Source organism: Zalophus californianus, chromosome 11 (genome assembly GCF_009762305.2).
Source record: "Zalophus californianus isolate mZalCal1 chromosome 11, mZalCal1.pri.v2, whole genome shotgun sequence".
Taxonomy (NCBI): domain Eukaryota; kingdom Metazoa; phylum Chordata; class Mammalia; order Carnivora; family Otariidae; genus Zalophus; species Zalophus californianus.
In genome coordinates this window covers 10,772,737-10,787,148 of record NC_045605.1, presented here as the reverse complement: position 1 = coordinate 10,787,148, position 14,412 = coordinate 10,772,737, and the positions used below count along the sequence as shown (strand labels likewise).

General features: G+C 42.3%; 1 protein-coding gene across 6 annotated transcripts in view; it reads left to right on the top strand.

The window, feature by feature from the left end:
* Positions 1 to 14,412, top strand: part of USP28 (ubiquitin specific peptidase 28) — a 60,666-nt gene that overhangs the window by 4,178 nt on the left and 42,076 nt on the right. The gene's annotated exons all lie outside the window — the stretch shown is intronic.

Here is a 14,412-nt window from a genome sequence, read left to right as displayed (position 1 = left end):
TCAGTGGGTGGAAGCCAGGAATGCTGTACAGGATAGGCCCCCAAAACAGTTATCTGGCCCCAAATGTCAATAGCGCTGAGCTCGAGAAACCCTGAGCTAAGTGATGTCTCTTCTCGCTCGTCTCAGTTATCTTGCATTTCCTTTATTCTGGCCTAAGCCCCAGACACCTTCGTTGTCTTCTGTTCTCTTGAGACTCAAAATGTGGTCCATGGACCAGCAGCATCTGCATCACCCAGGAGCTGTTGGAAACGTAGAGATTTGGGTGTGCTAGAGCCAGCTTGTATTGCCTTTCCAGCTGAATGTGGCATCTCTTCCCAACTCTGTGTCCAGTGACCTCATGTTGGTAGCTTGAAATCATCATGGTGGGAGTATTTATACCAAGGAACTAAACAGGCTCCACAAATCAACGCACCACGGTTTCGGCCTCCACCCTGGACCTGTTGAATCGCAGCTTGCCTTTGGATAACATCCCTGGGTGATGCCTTTGAGAAACTCTGTCCTACAGTGCACAATTCCCACTTTCCCTTTGGCTATGCACAGGTGTCCCCAGTCCTCCAACAAAACAAAAACAACATCGACTTCTGCCCTGCCCAGCTGTTGACCTCACCCAGCACCTTCCTTTTGTTTATTTTTTGACCAGAATTTTCTAAATCCATCTGTTTCTTAAGTATTTTCTCAATTATATTTTAATTTCAACTCACTGTGGAAAACTTGGGAAACACAGACCCTTGCAAGATTTGCTCTTGGCTGATAGGAGGCACAGCCCCCAGACTGAGGCAGATAGGTTCCCAGGTTGCCCCACAGAGCTTATGGCAGCAGCCTCAGGGCAAGAACCCGGTTAGGAGATGGTGTGGGGGACCAGTGTAGGCTCCAGCTAGTAGAGGGCTGATTGCCTGGAGGCATGCAGAGAGGCTGACCAGGCAGCAGAAGGTTAGATTGTAGGGCAGTGACTGTTTGTATGTGGTCAGCATTCCCCGGGCCACCCGAAGAGAGCCTTGCCAATAGTAGGCTTTCAGTATTTGTCTCTTGAGAATGAAACTGATCTCTTGGAGGTGACCAGGGATTAACCACCTTCTGGTGAAATCTGTGGCCTTACAGAGGCCCCAGATACTCAAGCCCCAGTTTCATGCTTTTGTATGTGATGATTCCTCATCGCCCCTGTTTGGTTGATGTTTATCGTGGCATTTGACTTTATTCCTACCTACTTTCAATTGTTCTGCTTTTTCTTAAAAACTAAAAACAAAAACAATAAAACCAAAAACTTTCCTAAAAACAAATCGTTTGCCACACAGTCTTATCATAGACAAAAGAACTGTAGTTGGCCCTCACTTCCGAACTGGCTACATTATTTTACAACTTTCTTAGGAAAATTAGCCCTGGAAAAGATGTTTGAGTTTCTCCTCCTCATCTTGCAACTTGAGGGTATAGAAGGAGTTCTTACACAGTCACCTGTTAGTACCCTCACTGTACAGCTGCCTTACTTTCTGAACTCCCTCCCTTGGACATTTGGGACCTGTATTATTCTGGTTCTTCGGCCTTTCTTCTCATTTAGGGGCTAACCTGTTAGCTTTCTTGGCTGTTATGTTCCTTTTACTAACTTCTTCCAAATCTGCATCTGGAATCCCGACTTGCAAATGACTTCCCCTCCTCTATTTGCAAATGCTGGTTAAACAGTGGTACTTGCATATCCGCATCCTTGGCTCTAACCATGTGCTGCATAGTGACTTTTGCCACAGGCCTGGGAATATCTGCCTGTAATAATGGTATCTGCCATGTGCCAGGTATGGCCCAAAGCACTTTTCGGTGCATTCTGTATATTTACAAAAATTCTGCAAAGTATGAATTATTATGTCTTATGACTGATGAGGACACTCAGACTCAGCTCTAATAGAGCTTATAAGGGCCAAATATGAGATTTGAAATTGAAGTCTGTTGGCCTCCATGTTGCAGATGGGAAATGGCTTACTTACTCAAGCTCAAATGCTTAAGTAGCAGGGCTGGGACTTCGAGCCACTCCCACTTTCTACCTGGAACATGGGTCTTTCTTTTTTTAAAGATTTTATTTATTTATTTGACAGAGAGAGAGAGACAGTGAGAGAGGGAACACAGACAGGGGGAAGCGGGAGAGGGAGAAGCAGGCCTCCCGCCGAGCAGGGAGCCCGATGCAGGGTTCGATCCCAGGACCTTGGGATCATGACCTGAGCTGAAGGCAGACGCTTAACGACTGAGCCATCCAAGTGCCCCGACATGTGCCTTTCTAAAACCAGCCTTTTCAGGGACCTGGGTGGCTCAGTTGGTTAAGCATCTGCCGTCGGCTCGGGTAGGATCCCGGGGTCCTGGGACTGAGTCCTGCATCGGGCTCCCTGCTTCTCCCTCCCTCTGCTCCTCCCCCCGCTCACGCTCGCTCGCTCTCTCTCTTAAGCAAATAAGTTAATAAAATATTTAAAAAATAAAACCAAACTTCTCAACTGCCACTTGATGACGTATGGTGTGCTTTAAGGGATGCTCTCCTTGAACCCACCACAGAGCCACCTTGTGAAGTTACATTTAGTGTGAGGAAGAAGCAGAAGCTGCCCAGTGACACAGCTAGTAAGTGATCCCGCCAAAACCATAGCGCAGGTAGTTTTCTCCCAATCTCTAGACGAGTTTTGTTGGGCAGGCAGGTCACAATATTCGACATTTCTATATTGTTTTCATTTTACTAACAAATCCTGAACGTGTTACTTCATTTGATGGTCATACTAGTGCCGCCAAAGTTTGTGGTTTACTTTATTTTCCAGATGTGGAAATTGAAGCCCTGGAAAGTGGAGATTTACTCAGAGGCTAACGTGTGGTGGGACCTGTGCTGCGTAACACCATTCCCACTATCCAGGCTTCCTACATAAAAAGGGAGGTCAAAATACCAGACAGAGAAAGCCAAATTAAAGATCTGCATGAGTAGGCAGGCACACCTGGGTGGCTCCGTGGGTTAAGCGTCCAACTCTTGGTTTTGGCTCAGGTGTCCTGGGATCGAGCCCCACATTGGACTCCGCACTCAGCGGGGAGTCTGCTTGAGGATTCTCTCTTTCCCTCCCCCTCTGCCCACACGAGCATGGTCTCTCTCTCTCTCTCTCTCAAATAAATAAATAAATAAATAAATCTTTAAAAAAAAAAAAAGATCTGAGTACGTGCTGGCAGCATGCTGCATGATGGCTGGTGGTCAGTTTAAACTTAAGTTATCCCAAACAAATATTTTTTCTCTAATACTCTTGTCCAGGTTAGTACTTCCCTGCTGTCCTTTTTCTTTTTTGGTGTGTGTGTGTGTGTGTGTGTGTGTGTGTGTGTGTGTGTGTGTGCATGTGCAAGCACAAATCTCTCTTGATTTCATTCAATTGAAGTGAAATTCACATAATATAAAATTAACCATTTAGTTTTATTTTATTTTTAGAAAGAGCACAAGCGGGGGGGAGGAGCAGAGGCAGAGGGAAAGAGAGAATCTTTTTTTTTTTTTAAGATTTATTTATTTGAGAGAGAGAGAGATTGAGAGAGAGAGAGCATGGGCGGGAGGGAGAGAGAGAATCTTTAGCAGACTCCGTGCTGAGTGCAGAGCCCAATGTGGGGCTTGATCTTACGACCCTGAGATCATGACCTAAGCCAAAACCAAGACTCAGTCACTTAACTGACTGAGCCACCGAGGCGCCCTAGGAAAGAGAACCTTAAGCAGGCTCCACACTCAGCATGGAGCCCAACACGGGGCTCAGTCTCACGACCCTGAGATCATAACCTGAGCGGAAATAAGAGGCAGACGCTTAACTGACTGAGCCATCCAGGTGCCCCCAAATTAACTATTTTAAAATATCCTGTCCAGAGACACTTAGTATATATATTCACAATATTGTGACCTCTGTGTAGTTGTAAAAACATTTTCAAAACCCCAAAAGAAAACCCATATCCACGAAGCAGTTACTCCCTATTCCTTCCTTTGCCCAGCCTCTGGCAGCACAGATCTGCTGTCTCTCCATTGACTTATTAGATATTCCATATAAGTGGAATCATACAATATGTGACCTTTTGTGTCTGGCTTCTTTTACTTAGTATAATGTTTTCAAGTTTCATCCAAGTTGTAGCATCTATCAGTACTTCATTCCTTTTAATGACTGAGTAATATTGCACTTTGTATATTTTATCCAGTTTTCCTTTGGTGGACATTTGAGTTGTATCCACCTTTTGGCTCTTATGAATAGTGCTGCCGTGAACATTCGACATTCGTGTACAAACGTTTGAGTACCTGTTTCCAGCTCTTTTGGGTATATTCCTAGAAGTAGAATTGCTGGGTCATCTGGTAATTCTGTCTTTAACTTTTTGGGGAACTGCCAAATTGTTTTCCATGGCAGGTGCACCATTTTACATTCCCACCAGCAATGCACAAGGGTTTTAATTTCTCCACCTCCATCCTCTCCAAACACTTGTTATTTTCCATTTTTGTTTTGTTTTGTAACAGCTATCCTCATGTGTGTGAAGGGGTATCTCATTATGATTTTGATTTGCATTTTCCAAATGGCTCATGTTGAGCATCTTTTCATATGCTTATTGGCATCTTTGGAGAAATGTCTGTTCAAGTCCTTTGCCCATTTTTGAATTGCATTTGTTTGTCTTTGGTTGTTTGAGTTGTAAGAGTTGTAGTCTGGATACTAGACCTTTATCAGATTTATGATTTGGAAATATTTTCTCCCATCCTGTAGGTTGTCATTTCATTTTCTTGATAATGTTTTTTGATACACAAAAGTTTTTAATTGTGGTGAAGTCCTGCTTATCTGTTTTTCTCTGTTGCTCATGCTTTTGGTGCCATATCTAAGAATCCATTGCCAAATCCAAGATCATGAAGATTTGCCTCTGTGTTTTCTAAGAGTTTTGTTGTTTTGGGGCGCCTGGGTGGCTCAGTCATTTAAGCATCTGCCTTAGGCTCAGATCATGATTCCAGAGTCTGGGGATCAAGCCCCGCATTGGGCTCCCTGCTCAGCGGGAAGCCTGCTTCTCCCTCTCCCTCTGCCCCTCCCCCAGCTCATGCTCTCTTTCCTTCTCTCTCGCTCTCTCAAATAAATAAAATCTTAAAAAAAATGTTTTGTCATTTTATCTCACATATTTAGGTTACTGATCCATTTTGGGTTAGTTTCTGTACATTGTAGCGATAGGGGTCCAAGCTGATTCTTTTGCATGTGAATATCTACTTGTCCCAGCATCGTTTTTTGAAGAGACTATTTTTTCCCCGTCAAATGGTCTTGGCACTGTTGTCAGATATTGATCGACCATATGTTATAGGTTTTTCTAAATTCTCAGCAGTATTACATTGGCAGGATTACTGTAGCTTTTTAATTACTTTTGAAATCCAGAAGTGTGAGTCCTCCAACTTTGTTCTTTTTCAATATTGTTTTGGCTGGTCAGGGCTCATTGAAATTCCTTATGAATTTGAGGATCAGCTTTTCCATTTCTGCAAAAATGGCTGTTGGAAATTTGACAGAGATTGCATTGAATTTGTAGGTCACTTTGGGTATAACAATATTCAGTCTTTTGTTATGGTTAATTTTGTGTGTCAGTCAGATTGGGCCCCAGGGTGCCCAGATATTTGGTCAAATGTTATTCTTGGTATGTCTGTAAGGGTGCTTCTAAATAAGATTTGAATTGTAGACTGAGTAAAGCAGATTGCCCTCCCTAATGTCTGTGGGCCTCATGCACTCAATTGAAAACCTGAATAGAACAAAAAGGCTCAGTAAGAGGGAACGTCACCTACCTGACTGTTCAGCTGGGCCATTGGTCTTCTCCTGCCCTCAGCCTGGAACTACATGTCCAGCTCTCCTGGGTTTACACCTTGCCAACTGAAGAGTTGAGGACTTACAGCCTCTGTAATGGCAAGAGCCAATTCATTATAACAAATTACTTCTCCCCTGCCACCCTGACAGGAAACTAGAAATACAGTGTTCATTTACACACACACACACAAGCACGCGCGTGCACGCACACATGCATCTGTTGTTCTTTTCCCTGGAGAACCTTGACTAATCCAGTCTTCCAGTCCATCAACCTATCTTTCCGTTTATTTAGGTTTCCTTTAGCTTTTTTCTCAGTGTTTCACGCTTTCCAGAGTTCAAGTCTTGGTTAAATTTATTCGTAGGTATTTTATTTTTCTGGATACTATTATAAATGGAATTTTTTTTTAATTTCCTTTTTAGATCATACGTTGCTGCTGTATAGGAACAGCTGATTTTTGCGTGTTGATCTTGTATCAACTTCGCGGAATGTGTTTATCAGCTCTAGTAACTCCTGTAGAATCTTTGGGGTTTTATATATCCTGTCATCTGTGAATAGAGATGGTTGTATTTTTTCCTTTCCAATTCAGATGCCTTTTATTTTACTTGCCTAATTGCTCTGGCCAGGACTGCCAGTACACCGTTGAATAGCATTGCTGAAGGTGGGCATCCTTGGCTTTTCCTGATTTTAGGGAGATGGCTTTTGGTCTTTCACTGTTGAGTATGATGCTCATTGTGAGTTTTCATTTTTTTTTAAATAAAGGCACTTTATCATGTTGAAATTCTCTTCTGTTCCTAGTTTTCTGATTGTTTTCATCATGTAAAGATGTTGAATTTTTGTCAAATGCTTTTCCTACATCAGTCAAGGTGATCAGGTGTTTTTACCCTTCATTCTGGTGGTATGGTGTATTACATTGGTTGGTTTTCTTGCTGGTGTCCTTTTATGTCCTTGCCAGCAGCATTCTCTCAGGCATCCAGTTTCAAATATTTGACTACGCTTCATTTTTCCATTCTCTGAGATGTTCACGGTGTGTCCTACCTTTTCAGTTCTCCTCTCGGCACCCTCCCTGTCTCATCACACTTGTGTATTCAGTACTCAGTTCTACCTCATGGTTAAGCTTTCTTTCCCTAGTCTTATCTCCCTTTGAACTAGCTGTTCACATATGCTAGATTAATCCCCTTAAAGCACCCTTATTTTCCCTCATATTTATGCCCTGCTGAGGGACCTGTGATGATTTTCCATTGTTCATCAGATCAAGTCCAAACTCTTGCTGACATTTAGAACCTTTCCTAATCCAGTCCCACACCACCTCTCACGTCCCGCTTATTTATCACAAATAGAAACTGCACACTGAGTCCCACCTAATAATAACTTTTAATTTTACTGTTAGATTTGTAACACAGTAAGCACGTAAGTTTGGTTTCCTATATCTTTGCCCTTATTTTCCTGGTTTCTCAACCTTCGTGATATATTGCTAAAAATGGCATTTTCTCTAATTTGTGAAGATGCATTCCATATGTCCTTATTGTAAAAGCTTCCCAGACTCCTTTCTTGTATTTGACTGGGGCATGCATTCAAAGAAGTGAGAAAGTATTGTCTTAAGGTGTTCGACAGTATGAAAAAAGCAAGTTGCTGGACACGATGTTCAGTATGAAAAGACATACTCATGTGCATAGGCCACTTCTGGAAAGATATATCGGAAATTATTAATAGTGGTTACTCCTGGGAATTGGGACTGGGTTGGACAGAAGAGAGAAATTCCTTTTCACTCTATCCTTTTGTGCTATTGGAATTGCTTCGTGCATTTGAAAAAAAGAGGAGAAACAATGATTAATTCCTTTTTTCTCCTGGCTTTTAATTCCAGTTTCAACCTCTTCTACGCTATATGAGTGGCTACATCTTAAAAACTTTTAATGCCTTTTAGAAACTTTGGGCCATGGACGCCTGGGTGGCTCAGTTAAGTGTCTGCCTTCGGCTCAGGTCATGGTCCCAGGGTCCTGGGATCGAGTCTCGCATCGGGCTCCCTGCTCCGCGGGAAGCCTGCTTCTCCCTCTCCCACTCCCCCTGCTTGTGTTCCCTCTCTCGCTGTGTCTCTCTCTGTCAAATAAATAAAATCTTAAAAAAAAAAAAATCTTTGGGCCAGTTGATGAACTGAAACAGTCCTTTTTACCATGTTACCTACTTTTCACGTCATTGCAGGACGTTATCAAGTAGCCCTATTTCAGCGGGTTTAGTTTTACCCACCAAAAACTGCTGTCATTTTTAGGAAGTCCTATCCTTATGTCATGTTGTGAGTAAATCGGAGTTGTTGGAATAAACATGGATTTGTTCCTGGAAGGAAAACCGAGAAAGCACGAGGGACTTCCTTGGCCAGGTCCTTGTTTTGTGGAAGGTGGGAGGGTCCGTGTCAGTCTCTGAATGCATTTAAGACCCTGATGTCCAGACTGGATTTCTGGAGTTGCTGCTATATATTTTCTTTGATTCCTAAAGCTCTTCTTTTGCTTTCCTTGGGTACTTAAGTTTTGTTTTAAAATTGGAAAAGCCGATCTTTAATTTTGGAGGGAATTCTATTGACAAAGAACTTTGGTACGTCTTTGGAGTAAAAGAACATTTATCAGCTATTCACTTAGTTTCAAATTTAGAAATATCTTTGGAAGAATAGACAGTTGAGATCTGGAAATGTGTGTGTCAGAATGATAATAGCATCCCTGTTTGAAGGAATGGAATAGTCCAGAAAGCTCCTCACCGTGATGCTAAACTGGGTATTTTAAAGATAAAACTCTTAATTAGTAATCTCACAAATATGCCTCATCTGATCAAAGAGAGTTTGATTTTAGTTGCGGTAGGATTCGACCAGTTAGTGTTTATTATAAAAACTCGATGCCTTAATGTTTTTGTTATGTGACTAGTCCTGTTCACGGCTTACTATGTGATGAATGATTGTCTTTGCTTTAAGAGAAGGGGACTGGATTGGACCAAAATCACCAAGGAGCTGAGGTCAGAAAGCTTGAGTTTCTTCTTTCTAGAGATTTGTGTGTACCTGTCTTTCTTCACTGCCTCTGGGCAAGGAAAAAAGAGTCCTTTTTGTTTTATGAAAACAATGTGAATTTCGCCAAGGAAATGCAAACCTGTTGGCTCTTGCCAGTTATTTGGCTTCATTAAGCCTGGAGCTCAGGCTTTGTCTTGTCTCATGTTGGGTGTGTACTGTGTATATATAGCCTCGTAGTTAGGGTGAAATTAATATTTAAGTCAGCTTCTCGTCAAGTACCCGGAAAAACTGCGTTAGTAATACAGTAGGACTCTAATAAGCTTAATATGTCTGTTACTGTAAAACTAATACTTCGTATAGAGCACTTTTTAAGATTTGGGTTGAGGGGACTACAGAGAACATAGGTTTGGCTAAACATTCATGAGAGTGAGTCGTGTTATAGCAGCTGTTTGTGTGTGTCATAGCATGGCTTAATCCTTGTGAAATTTACTCAGGCTTGTAATAGTTCCTTTTTGATTTCTCTTTTTGAAAAAAAGATTTTATTTATTTATTTGAGAGGGGAGAGAGAGAGAATGAGCGTGCGCATGCATTCTAGCAGGGGGAGGGGCAGAGGGAGAGAGAACGCCAAGCAGACTCCAAGCTGAGTGCAGAGCCCGAGGCAGGGCTCCATCTCACGACCCTGAGATCATGACCCGAGCCAAAATCAGGAGTCGACGCTTCACTGCCTGAGCCACCCAGGTGCCCCTGATTTCTTTTAATTCAAGACATTTGGTGACAAAATAGGTTTTGTAAGCTCCAGTTTCCTGATCTGCACAATGAAGGTGATGATTCCCACCTTTTAGGGTTGTTACAAGGATTGCAAGCACGCGGGGGCGACAAAGGTTCCTGTTACAAAGAGGGTGTTTATGTGTTCGTCCCACCTGTTGCCAGAACTGTCCCTCAGATTAGGTAGTATGTTGTATGATTCTTGCCTTTACGTGGGCAAGAATTTCACATTTGAAACAGAGAACCACATGATGAGAAATGCCAGGTAAAGACGGGGAAGTCCCTTTCATTCACAAGCTCATTGATTCCCTCAATATGGGAGATTAGAAAGGGAGAGAATAGTGCGGACCAGAGTTCTTGGGGACAACTTTGAGGAGGAGGTAAAATGAATGTAGCCCTTGACTGTAGGTTGCCAGAATGTAGGAGGCATTCCTGGAGGTAATGAAAGTAACACTTGAAGGCATGAGAGGGGATGCATTTGTGAGGTAGAGAACCAGTGGGAGAAAAGATTGAGCAGGTTAAGTGTAGAATCAGATAATTCTTTGAATAGCAAGATCAGGAGTTTGGATTTGAATTAACAGGTAGAGTATTATTCTTGGAGTTGTACAAAATGATCTTACATAGTTGTCATCTGCGCCCAGTAGCTTTTAAAAAAGGGAAACCAAGTTTATTTTCTTTCCCTGTGTGTACTGTTCTAGATGTGTCAGTATTTCACTGCTTATCTATTACAAAGTGGAGAAAGGGGAGTGGAGCTTGAATCCATGGCCAAATATAACGATTGGTGAATTGTTTAACACTTGAATACCATATTTCATTGACTCGTATTTATTTGGCATTCTGAGGTCTCTGAAATTGAGATGCTCCTTACATTTACTATCTCCAAGTAGCAGAGGTGATGTACTTAATCACTGTCTGCACATGTATGGGCTTGGTCAGAGCTGTTCCTACTGCCATGACAGTTGAGTTATATGTACTGTTGGTACCACATGTTAGTTTACTCTTCGCTTTAGAAGATCACACTGTGTGGGCGCCTGGGTGGCTCAGTTGGTTAAGCGACTGCCTTCGGCTCAGGTCATGATCCTGGGGTCCCGGGATAAGGTCCCACATCGGGCTCCCTGCTCAGCAGGGAGTCTGCTTCTCCCTCTGACCCTCCTCTCTCTCATGCTGTCTCTCATTCTCTCTCTCAAATAAATAAATAAAATCTTTAAAAAAAAAATAGAAGATCACACTGTGATTCAATGCTTAAGTGGGAAAAAAACTGGATGAAGAAAGGCATAGAAACAGAACAGCAGGGTATAAATTTGATTTTATGTGAGGCAAAATATCTGTCACTGGAGGAATGAGCAGTTTCATATTTTCTTGCAAAGCTACAATCAAGTGTTTTATGGGACCTAAGAAAGGAAGATAGCCTAGGTATATTAGGTTTTGTCACTGAGAAACATGCAGAAGAACTGCTTGTCACATGCCGGGCAGTGCACCTGGAAACAGGGAAACCTGCTATAGTTCTCAACATAAATAAGGCATTTTAGAGCTGCCGGAAGCTGGTGTGACCAATTCATGTGTCTCCTAGGACCGTCGTGAAGGCATCCTATCCTAGCTTAAGTGGGCAACCGTGTTTCTCCTTAGTGGCGCATAGAATAAGTGTGCTTCTCATAACGAATGGCACCTTAGATTCAGTCAGAAATAGCATTTACCTCCGATACAGCCCTTTCCTGACAGGGGCTGCTTTGGAGCTGACTGTACCATGACGTGATCAGTCGTGATTGTGATGACAGGGATCTTGGGAAGCTGCAGAGACCCAGGTCACAATACAGGCGCAAAATAATTGCCTGGTTTTGCACAAAATAGGTGTTCTTGCCTGTTTTCCTGGTCTTCTCAGTTACAGCTCAGCAGAGAGTGCAGACTCTGGAGGCAGGCGGCCCTTTCCTAGCAATAACCTTGTGTAAGCGCCGTGACCTCCCCATGCCTGCTGTCTGTCACACGGCCCTAGCACCTATCCCAGCTCTGTTACGAAGGCGAAATTAGTCAAATTAGTTAATACAAATGAAGTGTTTATAACAACACCTGGCTGAAAGCAAGCAGCGTATGTTAGCTGCTATTTTTGGCATTATTTTCTGTGAACCCTAAGTGTCAGTTGGTACACAGAGTAGTTTGAGGTGAAGGTATGATTGTCAATCCTGTTGCTACCTTGTTGGTTCCAGTTTAGGGCTAATATCGCTGCTCACTTCCTCCTCCCAATTATAGACAGTCCCTGACTTACGATGCTGTAGAAGTGATACACATTCAGTAGAAACCATACCCTGCATTTAAAATTTTGATCTTTTTCCCAGGCTAGCACTGTGCGACATGCTCCTCTCTGGTGACGCTGGGCAGGGCCAGTCAGCCGCTCGATCTTGAGGGTCAGCAACCATTACACTTACAACCCTTCTGCACCCCTACAACCATTCCGGTTTCCGCTCGATCTTGAGGGTCAGCAACCATTACACTTACAACCCTTCTGCACCCCTACAACCATTCCGGTTTCCGCTCGATCTTGAGGGTCAGCAACCATTACACTTACAACCCTTCTGCACCCCTACAACCATTCCGGTTTTCACTTTCAGAACAGTACATCCCATGAGATGCTCAACACTTTATTATAAAATGGGCTTTGTGTTGGATGCCTTTCTCCCACTGCAGGCTACTGTAAGTGTTCTGAGCACATCTAAGGTCAGCTAGGTGAGCTATGACGTTTTGGAGCTTAGGTGTATTAAGTGCATTTTCCACTTAATGATATTTTCAGCTTACAGTGGGTCTACTGGCATGTGACCCCACCATAACATTGAGGAAGGTCTGTATTATCCTGCCCTTTTGGGGGCATATTGATTTTGATTTTTTAGACTATTGCGTATGATTGAGATATATAGATTCACACACTTTTATACAATAAAATAAAATAGAATTTGTTTGGAGAAGAAAAACCTTGTTTTTATTGTTTGTTTTTTAAAGTTTGTTTTTATTCTTTTTAGAGAGAGTGCGCACAGAGGGAGAGTCTCAGGTCCGTACTGAGCGCAAAACATGACTTGAGGCTCGATCTCACGACCCTGAGATCATGACCTGAGCTGAAATCAAGAGTGGGATGCTTAACTGACTGAGCTACCCTGGTGCCCCCCCCAAAAAACCTTTTTAATACATTATCTAAAAATCCATGCTTGTGTTTCCCGCATTAGCCAAGACTAAATCTGGACACCTTTTAGTCTGATAGCACTCTCCCAGTATACAGGCAATGACTGCCTTTGACAAGACTCATAGCCGCCAAGACTGCTGGTCTCAGCAGGGTCGGGTTCCATTTCTAGCCTATGACCGTGGCCCATGACTAGAGCAGCAAGGCTGTTGATGCTTTTCTGAGCACTGTGCAGGGCTTGTTTCAGTTAGTTATTTCTAGTTGTGTGATATTTAAGTGTTGCATTGGTCCCTCAGCTGTTGAAAAACATAGGATACTATTTCTGTTACAGCTGACAGTGAACGTAGACTGCCTCTTGGAGACGTATTACTAACTGAAGGATAGTTGATGGGAATCATCAAGTATTGAATTGAGGCTTAATTCTAGAATAACCTTAGGAATGATTCCCTCTCACTGATTTAAATTTGAACTATTTCGTTTTCTTTCTTTTTTTTTTTTTTAAGATTTTATTTATCTATTTGAGAGCGAGAGCACAAGCAGAGGGAGAGGGAGAAGCAGGTTCCCCACCGAGTAGGGAGCACAACGTGGGGCTCCATCCCAGGACCCCGAGATCATGACCTGAGCTGAAGGCAGATGCTTTAACTCACTGGTTAGTGAGTTAAGCTAGTTCAGGCGCCCCTGAACTATTTCGTTTTCAATAATCATCTAAAAGAATTGAGCCAACCAGTTCTTTATATTGAACTTGCTTATAAAAATTAGGTGTTTTGTGTCATCTTTTGTCTTTGTGAAAACAAGGTAAAACGTTCCAGTGAAGATTTGAAAGGTGCAAAGGGGTTATAAACTGAGCTTGTGGTGGCTGAAAGCTAACAAGATAGGTTTTTCCATGATTTCGATTAATGACGGGAAAGCATTCCACAGTTTATTCCCTCTGGGATTTTATGTATAATTCAGAAAATCTTAGTTTTGTCTATACTTCTTTTTAAGCAATCAAACCTGTAGTTTTAAATATGATGTTTGGTGGTATCATTTGTTAATTACGTGATTAGAAATTTATTGTCAGTAAAAAATGACACACAAAAAAGGCATGTGCAGTGAAGCTTAAAATAGCACATCTTCACATCCATGCAAATTCCCTGGACTCCTTATATGACCTAGTTATGTATTACTCACAGAAAGAAAAACCTCAGGCACTTTCAGCTACTCCGAGAGCTAGATATTACATTTAAGTGTCTTATATACTTAGTAGTTTTATTGTTTACTCATAATTTTTCCACAAGTGCCAAAAGCATTTTTCATGATTAAGCTTTTAAAAGAGTAAAAATTTGGCATTTTTATTTTATCTTATTTTATTTATTTATTTTTAAAGATGTTATTTATTTGTTTATTTCTAAGAGCACAGAACCGCCGTTAGGGGGTTGCGGGGGAGAGGGAGAGAGAATCCCAAGCAGACTGCGCCGAGTGTGGAGCCTGACATGGGGCTTGATCCCATGACCCCGAGATCGTGACCCAAGCTGAAACCAAGAGCCAGAGGCTTAACCAACTGAGCCACTCAGGTGCCCCAAGATTTGGCATTTTAGCATGTGTCTGACAGTCAGTACCTTCTTGTTTGGAGCTTTCCGATTCCTTAAAGTAAAATACACAAGTCTCAAACATGATTATCCAGGTTACTTGTACTTAAATTCTTTAAACGTATCCAGCTTTACTTTGTGAC